Raw genomic sequence first — 18,916 nt, forward strand, 5'->3', positions numbered from 1 at the left:
TTTTTTTTTATCAAAATGCATTCTTGAACAGTAATTTGATCCCATCTTAACCACACGTTTTTCAATAAAATAATATTATACACAAATTCAAAACTTTTTCTTATTTTTTAATCACACATTCTCCATCGTAACACTATTCCAAAATTCATTTTTTGGAAAAAAAAATGGCTCAAACAACCCCATAATGACACAATATATTAAGTTAAATATGCTCATTAATTGTCAGTCTAACATTCCAATGTGAGTTAAGAAATATGCTCATTAATTGTCAATCTAGCATCCCAATGATAACAAAACTGTAGTTATAATTGTAAATTTACTTATTTATGAGAACGACACTTGTGTCGTTACTAAAATGAGAACGTCACTTCTCTACGAGAATGACACTTGTATCGTTACTGAGATGAAACGTTTATGAGAATTGCAAACTGCCATTATATTTGATTTATAAGTGTCCATGAGAATGGCACAAGTGCTATTTACAGTATATTGAAAGTCCTTGAGAACGGTACTAGTGTCGTTACTGAGATAAAAAGATTTAAAAGAACAGCACAAGTGACGTACATAAATATAAACTTCTATTATTACTATGAGAACTGCACAGTTTAGGGTGTCCAATTCTAAAGATCGTTACGTTGAAAACAAACGAAAATAAGAGAGAAATCAACATAACAGTTTAAGTGTCGTTACTGATAATAAAACAGTATTTGCGTCATTCTGTCTATTATTAAGTGTTTAAGCAACCAGGACCCATCCCTGCCTAATGAAATAATAAGCTGAACTCATTTAACTTGCAAGTTGATTATGACATTTAAAAAAATTATGAGGTATGCTCATAACTTGTATTTGATTGAAAATAATAGAATAACTTATGTTAATTCAACCGTTCTTTGTTACGTGATCAACCTTTCTAACTTTCCTAAGTTAGGGGATTCATATTTGAGGTCACATGGTAAGTGCATGTTTGTTTCAAGTTGAATATTAATTGTAGTTACAATTTTTATGTCTTTCTTTTAAATGTGCGTATGTATTTCTATGATAACAATAATTCGATCATTATTTTTGTCAAATTTTGTTCATGAGAACAGCGCTTGTACCGTTAATATTTAAAACAGTATAACTGTCATTATATTTAAATTTACATGTCTACGAGAACGACACTTGTACCATTATTGATATTGAAAAGTTTTAAAAGAACTACACAAGTGACATTATAATGACATACTTTATTAATGGGAATGACAAAAGCGTTGTTACTGTTTATACAACGACACTTGTGCCGTTATTGACAAGAGAACGAATATGAGCGGCCATGAGTCTTTCAGGCCCCGATATTCAATAAGTTGAACTCATTTAAGTCGCGAGATGGACATGCCACTCACGTAATTTGGGGGATACTCTCATTACTTTTGTTTTCTTACGAATGTGAATGGTGACTTGTGATTTCACCAACTCGACATTTTACAGTCTATGTCAATTCTACCGTTATTCGTCACGTAATTAATAATTTTGACTTTCTTATGTTAGGAGGTCTGATCATTGAGGTCGACGTGGTGGAAATGAAGCGACATATAGGAGAAACCAACAGAATGACACAGGTGACGTTATAAACACATGTATGAGCAGCCACGAGCCTTTTGGGCCTCGACATTTACAATCTATGTCAATTCTACCGTTATTTGTCACGTAATTAATAATTCTGACTTTCTTAAGTTAAGAGATATGATCCTTGAGGTCAACGCGATGGAAATGAAGCGAAATGTAGGAAAAACCAACAGAATGACACAGGTGACGTTATAAACACATGTATGAGCAGCCACGAGCCTTCCGGGCCTCGATATTCTGTAATTTGAACTCATTTAAGTCACGAGATGGACATGTTGCTCACATAATTTGGGAGCTACTCTCATTACTTTTGTTTCCAACGAATGTGGATGGTGACATGTGATTTCACCAATGCGACATCTACAATCTATGTTAATTCTACTGTTATTCGTCATATAATCAATAATTCTGACTTTCTTAAGTTAGGAGGTCCGATTCTTGAGGTCAACGTTGTGGAAATGAAGCGAAATATAGGAAAAACCAACAAGACAACACAGGTGCCGTTAGGCGTCACCTATGTCGTTCTGTCGATAAACACGAGTATGAACAGTCACAAGCCTTCCGGGCTTCGATAGTCCATAATTTGAACTCATTTAAGTTGCAAGATGGACACAAAAATGTGGATGGTGACTTGTGATTTCACCAACGCGACATCTACAATCTATGTCCTATCGTTATTCGTCACATAATCAATAATTTTGATTTTTTTATGTTAGCAAGTTCAATCCTTAAGGTTGACACGGTGGAAATGAAGTGAAATATAGGAGAAACCAACAGAATGACACATGTGCCGTTAAACGTCGCCTGTATTGTTCTGTCGATAAATAGAGTATGAGCAGCCACGAGCCTTCCGAGCCTCAATATTCCATAATTTGAACTCATTTAAGTTGCGATATGGACATGCTGCTCACATAATTTGGGAGATACTCTCATTATTTTTGTTTTCTAACTAATGTGGATTATGACTTGTGATTTCACCAACGCGTCATTTTCAGTCTATGCAATTCTACCATTATTCGCCACATAATCAATAATTCTGACTTTCGTATGTTAGGAGGTTAGATCCTTGAGGTCGACGCGGTGAAGTGAAAATGAAGCGAAATTAGGAGAAACCAACAAAACGACATAGGTGCCGTTAAACGTCACATGTGTCGTTCTGTCGATTAACATGAGTATGAGCAGCCACGAGCTTTTCGAGACTCGATATTCTATAATTTGAAAGCATTTAAGTCGCGAGATGGACATGCCGCTTACATAATTTGGGAGATACTCCCATTACTTTTGTTTTCCAATGAATGTGGATGGTGACTTGTGATTTCACCAATGCGACATCTACAATCTATGCCAATTCTACCGTTATTAGCCACTTAATCAATAATTCTGACTTTCTCATGTTAGAAGGTCCGATCCTTAAGGTCGACACGGTGAAAATGAAGTGAAATATATGAGAAACCAACAGAACGACACAAGTGCCGTTAAACGTCACCTGTGTCGTTCTGTCGATAAACATGAGTATGAGTAGCCACGAGCCTTCCAGGCCTCGATATTCCATAGTTTGAACTCATTTAAGTTGCGAGATGGACATGCCGCTCACATATTTTGGGAGATACTCTCATTATTTTTGTTTTTCAACGAATGTGGATAGTCACTTGTGATTTAACCAACGCGACATCTACAATCTATGCAATTATATCGTTATTCGCTATGTAATCAATAATTATGACTTTGTTATGTTAGGAGGTCAGATCCTTAAGGTCGATGCGGTGGAAATGAAGCGAAATATAGGAGAAACCAACAGAACGACACAGGTGCCGTTAAACGTCACTTATGTCGTTCTATCGATCAACACGTGTATGAGCAGCCACGAGTTTTTCGGGCCTTGATATTTCATAATTTGAACTCATTTAAGTCGCAAGATGAACATGCCCCTCACATAATTTGGGAGATACTATCATTACTTTTGTTTTCCAAAGAATGTGGATGGTGACTTGTGATTTCACCAACGCGACATCTACAATCTATGTCAATTTAATTGTTATTCGTCATGTAATTAATAATTCTAACTTTTTCTTAAGTTATGAGGTCTGATTCTTGAGGTCGACGCGGTGAAAATGAAACGAAATATAGGAGAAATCAACGGAACAACACAAGTGCCGTTAAACGTTACTTGTGCCATTCTATCGATAAATACAAGTATGAGCAGCCAAGAGCCTTCTAGGCCTCGATATTCTATAATTTGAACTCATTTAAATCGCCATATGAACATGCTGCTCACATAGTTTGAGAGATGCTCTCATTGCTTGGACAACATGAAAAATGAGAACAACACTAGTGTTGTTACTGTTATGAAAACAACACAAGTGTAGTTACTTATGTAAACACGATACGAATAATTGATAACTTGTATATTTAAAAATAAATTGTTATTAGATCAATAATATTTAATTTCTACACATCATTTCTATATTTTTTAGGTAAAATACTAAAAATGGCACCAGTTATATTTTGTTATAACAAAAAATAAATATATGTCGTTATGGCTTTATCAATTCAAGTATATATTAAAATAATATGAAAATAGTTACCATATTTAAACTATCAAAGTAACCACAATATATTATCAATAACGGACAGATCATAACAGATAACAGTTATACTGTCATTTTACATGGATGATAATGACTGTAGTGTCGTTCTACATTGTAGATAATGACTGGAGTGTTGTTATCGTCCAATAGTGCGGACGGTGCAAGTATATACCAAATGAGAAAATAAAATCAAGTAAAATATCATTTTATACTATATTCAATAATAAAAGTACCAATGTAAATGAGATTTTTGAAATTACTTTCTTTTTTCTTTAAATATAGTAGATATTTCAATGTAAATAATATAGATACCAAAACTTTTGTTTAAATGCTCACAATATTGGAAAAGATAAAAAAAAAAAAATACAATAAATAACAAGATTTTAGGGAAGAAACCACAGAGAAAGCACGTTGATATGTTTTGTAGATGAATTGAGGGATTTAATTGAATTGAAAGGGGTATTTGGGTATTTTCTATGGTGATGACATTTTAGATATTTGACATTATTTCTTTATTGTATTTTGTAAGCGAAGGCCATTTGATAAAAAAATATTGAAGGAAGATTATTTTATCAATATCATTGTTTGAATAGACTTTTTTTTTTTTTTTTAATCAAATCCCCCTTTTCCCTTTGTTTTTCTGCTTTTGGGGGTTGGATTTGAGAACTGAAAATTAAAGGGTATATATATATATAATGGTAAAATAACTACAATCAATAATGTTTGATAAAAAAAACCTTTAGCTTCTATTTGGAGGAAATTTTTAGGACATAAAAATTGCTTTTCGGTAGCCATTATTGTTGACCAATAATCTTACAAGTGAGTCCCAACTAACCAAAAAGGATAAATATATATGTATCGAATTTGGGTTCCCGAATTGGTTACTTACTCTCACAAGCACGTGGGCCCCACGTGCATTTAAAAATTTCAACGTGTGGGACCCACCCTCTTATTGTGTGTGTAGGTAAAAAATTCGATAAAAAAGTGAATGTACATCTAGCATTGTCGAACCAAAAAAGGGTCAAATAATTGCTTTTCTTTGTGTGGAAAAGTTGTTCCGAACATACTCTTGACCTATTTTATTATATTTTAAAAGTCTTAAATACCATTCATTTGAAATGTCTAATATATCCAATTTCAAACCAAAATTTACCAAATTCCCCTAACATGAATTCCCACTTTCATTCTCACTTTTCACACTCAGTTTAAGACCAACAGCAAAATGACATACTGCTTTTTTAAACGATTGAGTGCTGCCTTAACAAATTTTGGGTTCGTTTTACTTTATGGTCCCTTGTATTTACATCCAAATTAATGGAAAAACATGTTTTAACTATATTTGGAGTGAAATTCGAAGTTCGTGATCAAAAATGACATGCTGTCGTTAAAAACAATTTGATGACTTTTTTACTAATTTTGTGTCTGTTTCACTCTATATTCTCTGGTATCCACGTGAAATTGAAATTAGAAAAGTTTTCACTATATTTAGAGCGAAATCGAGACCCGTTACCAATATGGCAAGTTGCTGTTTTAAATGATTGGGTGTCATTTAAAGTAATTTCTTATCCATTTCACATTATTTTCATATATCTACATGAAAATGAGTGAATACAAATTTTCATTACATTTGAACAACAATGTTGATATAAAGTTCACGGGATAATGATCAACATTATTGTTAGGTGAGTAAACTGCACTAGATTTAACTACGAAAGAAGGTAACTAATCCAAATTTTATTATATTACAATTATGAGATAAGATACTGAACAAATTGCTCATTTAACTTATATAAAATTTCTAAGATTTCCAAGCCATGATCAACTAATCTTGGAGTGAAATCGAGACTTCGTAACCCAAAATGACATGTTGTCATTTTAATCGGTTGAGTATTGTTTTAACTATTTTATATTCGTTTTACTTTATGTTTACTCGAATCTATATGAAGATGATCGAAATCAAGTTTTCACCACGCTTGAATATCAAGGACAATATAAAAATGTCACCTGATAGTGATCAATAATATTCTTTCGTGAGTAAACTATACTAGATTTCGCTATGAACGAAAGTAAATATCCTAAATTCAATTATATATCAATTAAGAGATATTATATCTAACAAATTAACTTTTTTAACTTGTATAAGTTTTCTAAAATGTTTCAAGATAAGATTGACTAATTTTGAAGTGAAATTGAGACTCCATAATCCAAAACGGCATGTTGTCATTTTTAAACGACTAGGTACCATTTCAACTATTTTTGTGTTTGTTTCACTTTTTGTTCAGTTGTGTCCATATGACAATGAATGAATGCAAGCTTTTGTTACATTTCGATAACAAGATCGATAAAAAAAAAAGTTCACCCGATAATGATCAATAATATTGTTCCACAAGTAAATTGTATTAGACTTCACTACAAACAAAGAAAAGTACCATAAATTTCACTATATTTCAATTTTAGATTAGATACTCATGATATTAATTTGTTTAACTTCTTTAAGTCTTCTAATATGTTCAAAAATATAATTAAATAGTTTTAAAGAAAAACTGAGATCTCGTGACCCAAAATGACATCCTCACATTTTAAACGGCTAGATGTCATTTCAACTAGTTTTGTTTCATTTTACTTTATATTTACTTACATTTATATAAAAATTAAATGAATTCAAGTTTTGACTATATTTTAGTACCAAGTTCAATGCACAAGTTTGGTACAAAGTTCTTCCAATAGTGACTAACACTGCTGGTCCGTGCACTACACCAAATAAGGGCTTTTGCAACGATCAAAAAAAGTTGCAAAAAGGCTTTTGCAGCGTTTTATCGTATGTTGCGGGGGTCGATGTTGCCATTGAGAGAAGACTTTTTACAACATTTATTCAACGTTGCAAAAGTCACTTTTCGCAATTTTTTTAAACGTTGCGAGAAGTGACAGTCTTTTTCGCAACGTTTAATAAACGTTGCCAAAAGTCACTTTTCGCAATGTTTATTAAACGTTGCGAATAATCATTTTACAATTTTTTTAATTTTTCATTTCTTTTAGCGAAAAGTCATTTTACAAATTTTTTTTTCATTTCTTTTATTTGTACAGTAATTTACATAAACCAACCACAAAATATGATAGAAGATAACAATATTAAATATCTCTAATAATTATTATTAATTGAACTCCAAAATGTAACAATATCTAGATAAAATCCAAATTCAAAATTCTAAAGCACCTAAAAATTCAATACATTTTCCAAAAAAAAAAAAAAAAGGACAAACTAAGTAGTGAGTAAAACAACTCCATTGGCCTCCTCAATTTTCTTCACAGCAATCTTTGACATGAGCTTAGCTTTAAGTATCCATCCTGACCTATGAAAAAGAAGATAAAGATAGATATCATATTTTAAGCATTTGTACCCATTTCAATTGAGCAGAAAAACAAAGAAAATAAGTAAATTGATGAAAAAGATTTAATATGTTGAATTAATGGTAAGAATTCCACACATATACAAAATTCAATAATGGAAATCGTTTTGATAACTAGCCTCTACAATCGAAAAGAAAGGTCAATTTCATTAGAAGGAAATTCAATACTGTAAAAAGTTTTAAGGAAATGCCTGTTACAAAGATAAAAATAGCAACAATTTACTTAATTGTACTTGCGTTAGTAGAAATTTAAATTCTAGATTCCATTTTAAGAACATAATTTGCACCTAATTTTTCTAGCAGTATGCTCATTCATGAATGCCACCAAAATTTTATAATGCCACCAATTGGCACTTGTTCTTATAATACAAGCAAACAATTACAAAATTTCAACTAAACTGCAAGTTCAGTTTTGAGAATTCAGTATATAATGCCACCAATCACAATGGCTCTTGTCCTTATAAAACACAAATTATCCTTAGCTTGCAGCTACAGAAACCAAAAAATGATCTGCTACCAAAGAATATTACAAATTATATCCACAACCTATGACAGACGACACCACATAACATTATTTTAGAAATGTAAATAAACTTTCACCTTGAACTAGGCAGCTTCTAGAAAAGTGAAAAAGCGGTCAGTATCAGACAAGAAACACGAGACGACAAGGCATAAAGCGCAACCTATTCGTGTCCACATTTTCTCAACAAGTAAAAACTAATCGCTATGAATTTCCTATCACGAGATCATACAAACATCAGTAGGACCCCATTGGTGGCATTACAAATGGTGCATTGGAGGCATTCCACCCATTGGTGAAGGTGGCATTTGTGCGGCAATACCTCCTCCCATCCCATCATCCCCATACCTGGCATAGGTGGGGCAGACAAAGCAAGAAGAAGCAACTAGGCATATATATTCAGCAACAAATAAATAAAATCATTGAACAAATAATAATCATCAATATATTAGTACCCAGGTATTCATAGTTCACTATATTCAAGTGTCTGATTGGCACAAACATAGATTATGAAGCAAAACAACAGAAAATAAATTTGTAATTGTATTACTAAATAAACTGGAAAGGAATTACCAAGTTGATGAGCATTCAAAAGGCTCGCCTCTCTCCCAATTTGACACCCTAATTCCTGCCTAAAATGAAATGAACACCCCACCCCCAATTTATAATTAGACCCATTGGTGTCCACATTTTCTCAACAAGTAAAAACTACTCGCTATGAATTTCCTATCACGAGATCATCCAAACATCAGTAGGACCCCATTGGTAGCATGCCAAATGGTGGCATTGGAGGCATTCCACCCATTGGTGAGGGTGGCATTTGTGCGGCAAAACCTTCTCTCATCCCACCGCCCCCCATACCTGGAATAGGTGGGGCAGGCAAACAAGAGGAAGCAACTGGGCATACATATTCTGCAACAAATAAATAAAATCATTGAACAAATAATAATCATCAATATATCAGTAACCAAGTATTCATAGTTCAACATATTCAAGTGTCTGATTGGCACCAACATAGATTATGAAGCATAACAACAGAAAATAAATTTGTAATTGTATTACTAAATAAATTAGAAAGGAATTACCAGGTTGATGAGCATTCAAAAGGCTCACCTCTCCCCCAATTTGACACCCTAATTCCTACTAAAATGAAATGAAAACCCCACCCCCAATTTATATTTAGACACATATTCACTTTATTCTACAAAATCCTATGATACTACAAAGACATAAAACACGAATATTAAAGTCATTCTTAAAGAGTTTTCAAAACAATATCACATCCCATAGAAGCTACATCTTATAAAAATGTTTCGATAATGGAAATCGTTTTTCTCTATTTGCCCCCTTGATTTTAGTAATATTCCCCTAACAAACTGTGAAAACCAACAGTCTGTTATTCATGGAGAGGGAAGAGGGAAGAAAAAAAGTATGTTCCAAGGGAGACTAAAGGGAGTAGGAGCAATAGCTAAGTGTAGAGGTCCTGCAGCACCTGGTTGGACTGGGGCTGGGTTTGATGTAGATGGTACATATTGAATTCAATCGGAATCTCAACTTTCTATATTTCAATTATACTAATTCATTTCAAGCATTCATATTAGAAAATGGAAGTGTATCAATCGGACGGCATGGGTTCACAAATTTGAAAAACTTACCATGTTCAAGAAGAACTATATGCCAGAAATGACGTTCCAGTGATGCTTTCTCCACCCCAATGCACTTATCATGATAAAAATACCAATTATATTGCCATTATCATGATTCCCTGACATTCAACAAAACCAACACAAGGTTACTACAGTTTTTTTTTTTTTTGTTGAAAAACGAAAAACTAAATGATGTATTGATTTTCTAATCTTTTCATCAAACCATATTTGTTTAGAGCTCTAATAATTTCTAAAGCAGAAAAACTGAGATGGAAGTTAGTAACATATCAATTAAAAACAACAAGTTCTTATACTCTTTATCGTAGATGGCAAGTTCTATGACTTCTTCTGGATTTACAATTCCCCCTCATTCCAAGAACATAGTCAGCAAATTCTTTGAAAATCCATTCACCAGTGCTACCCCACTCTGATTTGCTAAAACAGGAGTCAACCTTGAGTCTCTAAGGTTCCAAAACACAATCTCCGGCACATTTTGATAACCCTTCTCGCTGAATTTCCTCGGTATGGCTTGGTAATCCCTCTTCCAAGGATTCTTTAATGCCTCATCAAACTCTATATTGCTAAAAAAAAAAGTCTTTTACTACAGTTTGAATAAAGGAAGACTATAAAAATTAATGTTGGTACATCGTATTAAAGCCCCAACCAATGCACTTATTCCAAATAACTGAAGTAGAGAAAAAAATTACAGGATGCTACGTAATACATCAGAGACAGATGGGGAGAATAGATATAGAAAATGAGGAAATATACTTACCCTAGTTGTACAAACAATGATCGGCAACTGGAAAACGGAGATCACCGTCTGCGATTTGAGAGAAAATGAAGGGAGACAGGGCTTGGGTTGACGGCAGGAAGAGTGAAGACGAGAGAGTGAGAACTGAGAAGTGAGAATAGATAAGGGCTTGGCTCGTGTTTCCTTCTTTTTTTATTTTTATTTTTTATGTAGGCGGGTCGGGTTGGGTCGGGTTGCGATTTTGATGTTTTGCAATATTGATTGAACATTGCAAAAAGTTCAAAAGATTTTACTTTTTGCAACATTCAATCAACGTTGCGAAAAGTAACATTTTGCAACGTTCAATGGCCGTTGCAAAAAGTAATATTTTCGTTTCGCAACGTTCAATAAATGTTGCAACAGCCAATGAACGTTGCAAAAGGCGAGTTTCAGCAACTTTCATTAAAATGTTGCAAAAATTAAAATTTTTCGCAACGTTTAATAAATGCTGCAAAAATTAAAACTTTTCGCAACATTTAATAAATGTTTGCGAAAGGTGACATTAGCAGCATCTATTTACAAAATATTGCCAAAACTCAATTACGTTAATTAATGGCTACATTTGCTTATTAAAATGTTGCGGTAGACCCCTTTAGCAATACTTAACTACCGAATGTTGCCTTTTATGTGTTGCAAATGATGATTTTTGGTGTAGTCGTAAATAACTTACACTCCACTTCACTATGAGTGAAGCTAAATAACACAAATTTCATTATATTCCAATTGTGAGATAAAATACTCAACAAATTAGCTAGTTCAACATATACAAGTCTTTTAAGCCGTTTCACACTATGATATAGTTTTGAAGTGAAATCAAGACCTCGTGATCTAAAACGACATCATGTCCTTTTAACTAATTTTGTGTTTTTCACTTTATTTTAACTCGTATCAACATGAAAATGAACGAATTGAAGATTTCATTATATTTGGACACCAATATCAAGGCAAAGTTCACTCAATAATAACCAACACTATTATTTTATTAGTAAACTATACTAGACTTAACTACGAACGAAGGTAAGTAACCCAAATTCTACTATATTCCAATTATGAAATAAGATACTCATCAAATTAGTTTGTTTAACTTATATAAGTTTGCTAAGATGTTCCAAGCTATGATTGACTAGGTTTGAAGTGATACTAAGACACCGTGACCCAAAATGGTATGTCGTCGTTTTAAACGATTGGTGGTGTTCCAACTATTTTCGTGTTCATTTCACTTTATGTTCATTTGTATCCATATAAAAATGAACAAATGCAATTTTTCACTATATTATAAAAGTTCACCGATAGTAAGTAACAGTATTGTCTCGTGAGTAAATTACACTCTTTATTAAGAATGAAGATAAGTAACCAAAATTTCATTATATTTCAATTATGAGATAAAATACTCAACAAATTAGCTCGTTTCACTTGTACAAGTCTTCTAAGATGTTTCAAAATATGATCAACTCATTTTGTAATGAAATCGAGATCCCGTGATCCAAAATGTCATGCAGTCGTTTTAACTATTTTGTATTCGCTTCATTTTTATTCACTTGTATATAAAAATGAACGAATGCAAATTTTCACTGCATTTAAATAAGAAGATCAATACAAAAGTTCATCTGATAGTTTTAGCGACATGTCGATGTTATAGTCGACACATTTGTCGAACTATAGTGTTAAACTATTGCAAGTCACTTTATAATTCGGTTCGAAACTACACTATACTTTACTTGACAATAAAGAAAAACGTAAGTAAAGCATGGTATGCAAAATATAACACTTATAGTCGTTCAATGTGTACAAGACATTTATGATGTTTCAAATACTATTTTACTAGTTTCGGAGTGAAATCGATACCTCGCGATCCAAAATTGCATCCAATCATTTTAAACGTACAGGTCAGATTTCTACTCAATCTTGTGTTCGTTTCAATTTATTCACGCTCGTAACCGCTTGCAAGCTTAAGGATGAAAGTTTTAACTATATTTTGATGTAGTTCAACGTTACGGTCGACACATTTGTCCAAACTATAGTGATTCACTCTATAGTTCAGTTGGTAACTACTCTATACTTCACTTGACAATAAAGAAAAATGCAAGGGACAAGTATGGTATGCAAAATATAGTACATGTTGCCGTTTAATGTGTAAAAGACATGTATGATGTTTCAAATACTGTTTTACTAGTTTCGAAGTGAAATCGATTCCCCAAGACCTAAAACGACATCCGATCGTTTTAAATGTATGGTGACATTTCTACTTAGTCTCGTGTTTGTTTCGATTTATTCATGCTCGTAACCGCTTGCAAGTTTAAGGATGAAAGTTTCAACTACATTTTGACATTATGGTTGAAACATTTGTCCAAACAATAGCAACACACTCTATAATTCGTTTGGAGACTACACGGCACTTTACTTGACAGCAAAGAAAAACATAAGCGACAAGTGGAGTATGCAAAATACAGCACGTGTAGTCATTCACTGTGTACAAGACCTGTATGATATTTTAAATACTGTTTTACTAGTTTCAGAGTGAAATCGATACCTCCTGATCCAAAATTATATATTGTTATTTTAAACATACGGTTGTCATTTAGGGTTTAGGGTATAAGATTTAGGGTTTTGGGCTTAAGGTATAGGATTTAGGGTACATGGTTTAAATATATTGTTGTTGCTCGCTAAAAGTGCATGTCGTAAGTGCATGGGTCAAGTTCAAGTAATAAAATGGACATTTTAATTCCGGATTGTCGATCTCTCGAGGAATGTATATTTTCGATTACACAACTTTAGTTAATTTTAATTCTAACAATAAAAATAAACACACACAAATTAAAAATATGATTTGGAAATAAGGAAATTAACTAAAAACCTACAAAATAAGAAAATATAACAATCTTGAAATTTCGGAAGCAAATGTGGTTGGGATTCATGGTTTCGCTTAACCATCGCCTAATTAATTTCTCCACATACCAATTTACAAATTATTCATTTACGAAATTAGATACGATTTTCCAAGTTTAGGTAATTACCTCTTTTGAGTAGAATTAACCCTAATTGATTCGTTTAATCTACAATATCTCTATGTCGATTAAAACCAAACAATTGTATTAAATATCTATGAAAATAAGTCATTGGGTCACCTAGAGTTAGAGATATATCTCTGTCCTCTATTCTTACCTGGGGTTTCTACTATTTGGTCTAAAATACACAATCTTCTCTTGAACAATTACAAATCACCAAACATAGTCATTCATTGGCCAAATAAATGAAAATGGAATAATAACAGTAGTAAAAGCAATGAAAATAAATAACTTAACATTAAAGAGTAAATACTAAAATTAATTAAAAGTTAGGTTAAGTTACTACCATAAATCCCAACACAAATATTTAGCCCATGTTAAATATATGATAAAAAGGAGAATATTTTATACAATACATTGCCAATAGAAGATAATAGTGAAGAAAATACAAGATTCAAGATACAACCATTTTTGTTAACTTTTTGAAGATGTTAAAGGCTTGAACTTGATTTCTCCAAAATCTCTCTACTTCTTTGAATGTGTATTCTCCTTGTGTTTGTGATTTCACTTCCAAAATGTCAAGAAAATGGAAAGAAAAAGAAGAAGAAGAGGGAAAGAAAAAACAAAAGAAAGGAAAGTAAAAGAAAATTGAAGGAGGAGGAAGAAGTCCCAACCCAAAGAATCCCTGAAAAGTGACCAACAAACTGATATTTAAATGGCTAAAATCACTTCAAGTGAAATTGTGGAAGAAGTCTCGAAATTTAAGCGAAATAGGAAATATACGCCAGTCGAAAGGCGGCGCGCGTCACGGGCATCTGTGGTGCATGTATACCATTGAGGCTTTTGGCCTCGATGGATCATGTACAATATGGTCCCCAAATTTTGATTTTCATATCACTTTTGCCCTCCGAAATTGCAAGCTTAGGTCCTTGAACTTTTGGTACTTGTGCACTTTGGTCCCCAACTTCACATTTTTGGACGATTTAGATCCCTTTTAACTTTCGTTTGCCTTGTTCTCTTACCTTTTAGGGTTAATGAATTGTGAGTTAATATGTGCTCCTTTAATCAATAATTAGCTTGTTAAAGTGTTTAACAAGTGTACAAAAATACACTTATTAGTTGCCGTTTAATTTTTCAACATGTATAATCCTTTGTGATGTTCTAAACGTTGTTTTACTTTGAAGTGAAATCGAGACTCACCCAAAACGACATATTATTGTTTTACTCTAGGGGTGCCATTTAGGTATAGGGTATACAAGAACATCGAACGTGTAATCATTCAACATGTACAAGTGAAATCGAGACTTTACTACCCAGAGCGACATGTGATCATTTTCAAGTATGATTGTCGTTTAGATTATACACAGCATAGCACATTTCGGATTGAAATCGACCCGCATCTAATATGGCACGTAAACATTTTAGTTGTATGACTGCAATTTTTGGTAATTCAATATTCAGTTTACATCATTTTTGCTCATTCAAACTAGACAAGTTATCTATGACGTTACTAAATTTGTTTTGCAGTGAAGTCTAGATCCCTTGACCAAAATGGCACATTGTCGTTTTAAACGTTTAACCGTCATTTTTCCAAATTGGGTGAATTTACGTAGCTAGTTAATAATAATCTTTTTTTCCATTGTATAAATATACAAGTTATCATGAAAAACTACAACTCTGTTTCAACCCTTACTGCTTCAATATTTGAATAAAACAGTCATGCAATGAAAAATATAGCAAGACTAATCAATATCCATATACTTGTTCCCTAATCAATTATAAAAACCACTACTAACTAGACAAAACCAGCATCCATGTAAATGTTTTCCTACTAAATCATAAAAAACACTACCATCTGGACAAAATTAGTATCTAAGTCCTATATCATCTGATGAGCTTCATAGGCCCAAATCTGCATTAGATTTAAAATATTACAATCTAAATAAAATGAATAATATGGATATTTCTCATTATTAATCAAGTATGACTTCACCAAGAATCTCTAGTCTTTCATGAATACATCTATTGTATGGCCAAAAGCCTTTCTCCCTCCAACGATAACTATTAAAAGCCTCTAAGTCATCAACCATTGACAAGTGTTCTAAAATTTTGTATGTGTAGTTTTGTTTGGGCAGTAGTACCATTTCCAAAATATATATAAACCTAGTCTTGTACTTGTCTTCCATACACACTTAGCGACTTTCAATAGCTTCTTTTAGATTGTACGACGTTTACCTTTCTTACACCTTTTGAAGTGTTTATTCACCAATCTACCATTAGTCACAATATGGGGCTCCAACGCATGCTCCTCACTAGCTTTCAACCAAATTATCAATGAGAACTTGTTTAATGAAAATCGTGTTGGCCTATCAATAATTGAAAACAAGATCTCATTTTATTTTTTGGTTACAATCATTCTCATTACAAGTGGTGGACTAGTTGTGTGAAAAAGGTATACGCTTCATTCAATATAGTTGTCTGAAACAAGATTCCATAAACATTTCTCAATAAACATCATCCAACATTTCCCAAACATAGTCAAGTTTTTTGAAGGCAATACTTCTACGAAGGCCTGCCTTTAATCCTATCTTCAATGTGAATCACATACTCAAATGATCGTTCCATTTCTGTAATAAAAAACATAAAACAATAATGTGAAGTTATCAATGAACAAATATGAAGCTTTTACAATAATTCTATGTGATACTTAGTACAATTCATTTTCGAAAAAGAAAGAGTGCCATTTTGAGAACTAGATGAACTTTAGGGTACCATACAGGAAAATTTAGCAACTAACATATCAATGCCACAAGCTCAACCAAGTGAGTGCATTTACTTCATGGAAAACATGCAAAATACTACTATATCTTCATTACAGTAAAAAATCACGATCGTTTATTACTCTACCATATTCCATTTAATGCAAACCTCTTGAATCTGACACATCACAATAGAAAAAGCAACACTATAGGTGGAAAAATAGTTCATCCATGTCTCAATGTCAAGCAAATACGACAATACAATATACATGTTCATCAAAGAATATTTAAGAGGAAGTATTTCGCGAAACTTTGAGAGTATGAATGAGCTCAAAATCTCATATCTTATCTCTCTGCATAATTAGCTCAGTCCAAAACCTTCAAGAAGCCACTTGGTTAACTAATACAAAATAATGCCAATTTAATAAGACTTCAATGGTATCATGGAATATCTACTTCAGTACACCAACATTGCAACTAACATGATATTTAAATATTTATAGCAAACAAAATGCTTAAAGATCTAATTTTCGATAGCTATTTTTATTAAATTGTCATATCTGCTTTCAATTATTAGCTCTATAAGAATTAAAATCCAAAAGAATAATAGCTTGCTGGAAAAAAGTTATTTTAGTCAAAGGCAAAAACCCCTAAGCAATAAGTGGGACATAACGAGAAGACAATTGTTGTATTTCATTATCTTGGAAAAACAATAATTTGCTTTTTGCAATTCGCCACAACTTCATCACGTAATTTCTTTATACGAGCAAGTCTAAGTTACGTGAAAAAGCATAATTGTGTGCCGCCTCAAACAGGAGTAAGTTATATTTACATAACAAAAGTAGATGTAAATCAAATTTGGAATCACCTATAGAGCTATTTAACCCAAGTTTGCTTACAAGCCCATCTTTAATTGTTCAATGTTTCACCTCAGAATACTCCACTATATATTTTATTCCAATTTGCTTATAAATCTACATCACGAAGAATAAAATAAAGAAATAACATGTTTTTAAATTTGTAATTACGAGAAGAAAGTTAAATTCGTACGTAACTTTTCGTGTAATTCAAAGTAACAATGAAAACTATGAAGAGAAAATTGAATTCCAAAACTTAATCACTACATACAAGAAACATGAATAAAATTAAGGTATAAACAAATCCATTCTATCAATATAGTTCTTGCTGGCACAAGTTTCTCTTAAAAAATTCGCATAAAATTGTAGTAAAAATGAAAAATTGAGGAACCAAACATACATGAGGATAGCCAACTATGAAATTGGTTCTTAGAAGTGGTTGTTCAAGCACGGGTGCTCTTTTGAGAATTTCGATTCTACAAATCTTGAGAAATGGATGAAACCTTCATATTCCTCTTTTCGTGCAAGAATACGAAGACAACCAATTTTGAATGTAAAATGATTTGGAGATGACGAAGCCATGAAGAGAAAAAAATAAAGGTTTGGGGATTGTTAAGGGAGAAGAAATATTAGATTTATGATTTTGGGAATTCAATTGATTTGAGAAGGGAGGAATTACATTTTTTAGATGGTGGTAAGGATATATTATGTAGTTTATAAATTATGATTTAACATATTTATTTTAAAAATATTATTTTGGTCAAAGGCTAAAATCTATAGTATGAAATAGGCTATTTGACCCAATTACCACTATTAATTATTATGACAACTATGGCATGCAGATAAGGCGTCTACTAATGTACACCGTGTGCGCGTTTGTCCTTTATTTTATGTTCCCCTATCCATTTTCATTTAAGATTTTGTTTGGACAAATTTATAAATCATTAAAAATTTCTGGAACTTTTTTTTATCAATTCGGTGGCATTAGGCGAATTGATGCCCTTTCTGAAAAGTTAATATGTCATCGTTTAGAGTTTATTGAGAATAATATAAAGATTATGAATGACGGATAAAGGAACCATCACTCTTCCATAGTAAAAGAATATGAATTGCGTCAAAATATCATTTTAGCCCCGCTTAAGTAATAACCTCAATCTATGTTGAGTTAATGTAACATTAAATGATATGTTAGATGACTTATTTCATTTAACCTATTATTTAGTATCTCATTTGCTAGTAATAATCTCCTAAGCAAGCACTGATGACATGATACACTAATTAATTGATGAATTATTAAATTCATGAGATCTACCATTAACTTATTCACAATAAATGATGTGACATGTCATCGGTACTTATGAGGTCATTTCTGTCACATTTGCGTCTCATAGATTGTGATTATAAACCTAGTGGAGCTAAATGACATTACTCTATATTAATAAAGTGATTATATTTCCATGACAACTAAACATGTTGATGTTTTTCATACCATATGACATCTTAACACCTTGCTAGAATTCAATCTTGGAGGCCAAGTTTAATTATATTTTTTGTGCTAATTAATAGTATATTGATATGATGGTTTTAATTTATGCTATTCTAATTTGTGTACGATAATTATATCATAATATTTGCCATAGCGATTGGAAACATAATGTTTCACACGCAAAATGCGAGAATTGAGGTATGAATCAGTTGAAAAATGTGGTACATTTGTCAAATAATTACTTGGATGA

General features: G+C 32.3%; 1 long non-coding RNA gene across 1 annotated transcript; it reads right to left on the bottom strand.

Moving 5' to 3' along the window:
• Positions 1-16,000: 16,000 nt before the first annotated feature.
• Positions 16,001-17,849, bottom strand: LOC111411001. Its single transcript, XR_002705802.1, has 2 exons — positions 17,581-17,849; positions 16,001-16,191 (listed from the first exon to the last, which is right to left on the bottom strand). It is a non-coding gene; the product is annotated as an uncharacterized LOC111411001 (long non-coding RNA).
• Between the last annotated feature and the right edge of the window lie 1,067 nt (positions 17,850-18,916).

Source organism: Olea europaea, chromosome 15 (genome assembly GCF_002742605.1).
Source record: "Olea europaea var. sylvestris chromosome 15, O_europaea_v1, whole genome shotgun sequence".
In the NCBI taxonomy this organism is placed as follows: Eukaryota; Viridiplantae; Streptophyta; class Magnoliopsida; order Lamiales; family Oleaceae; genus Olea; species Olea europaea.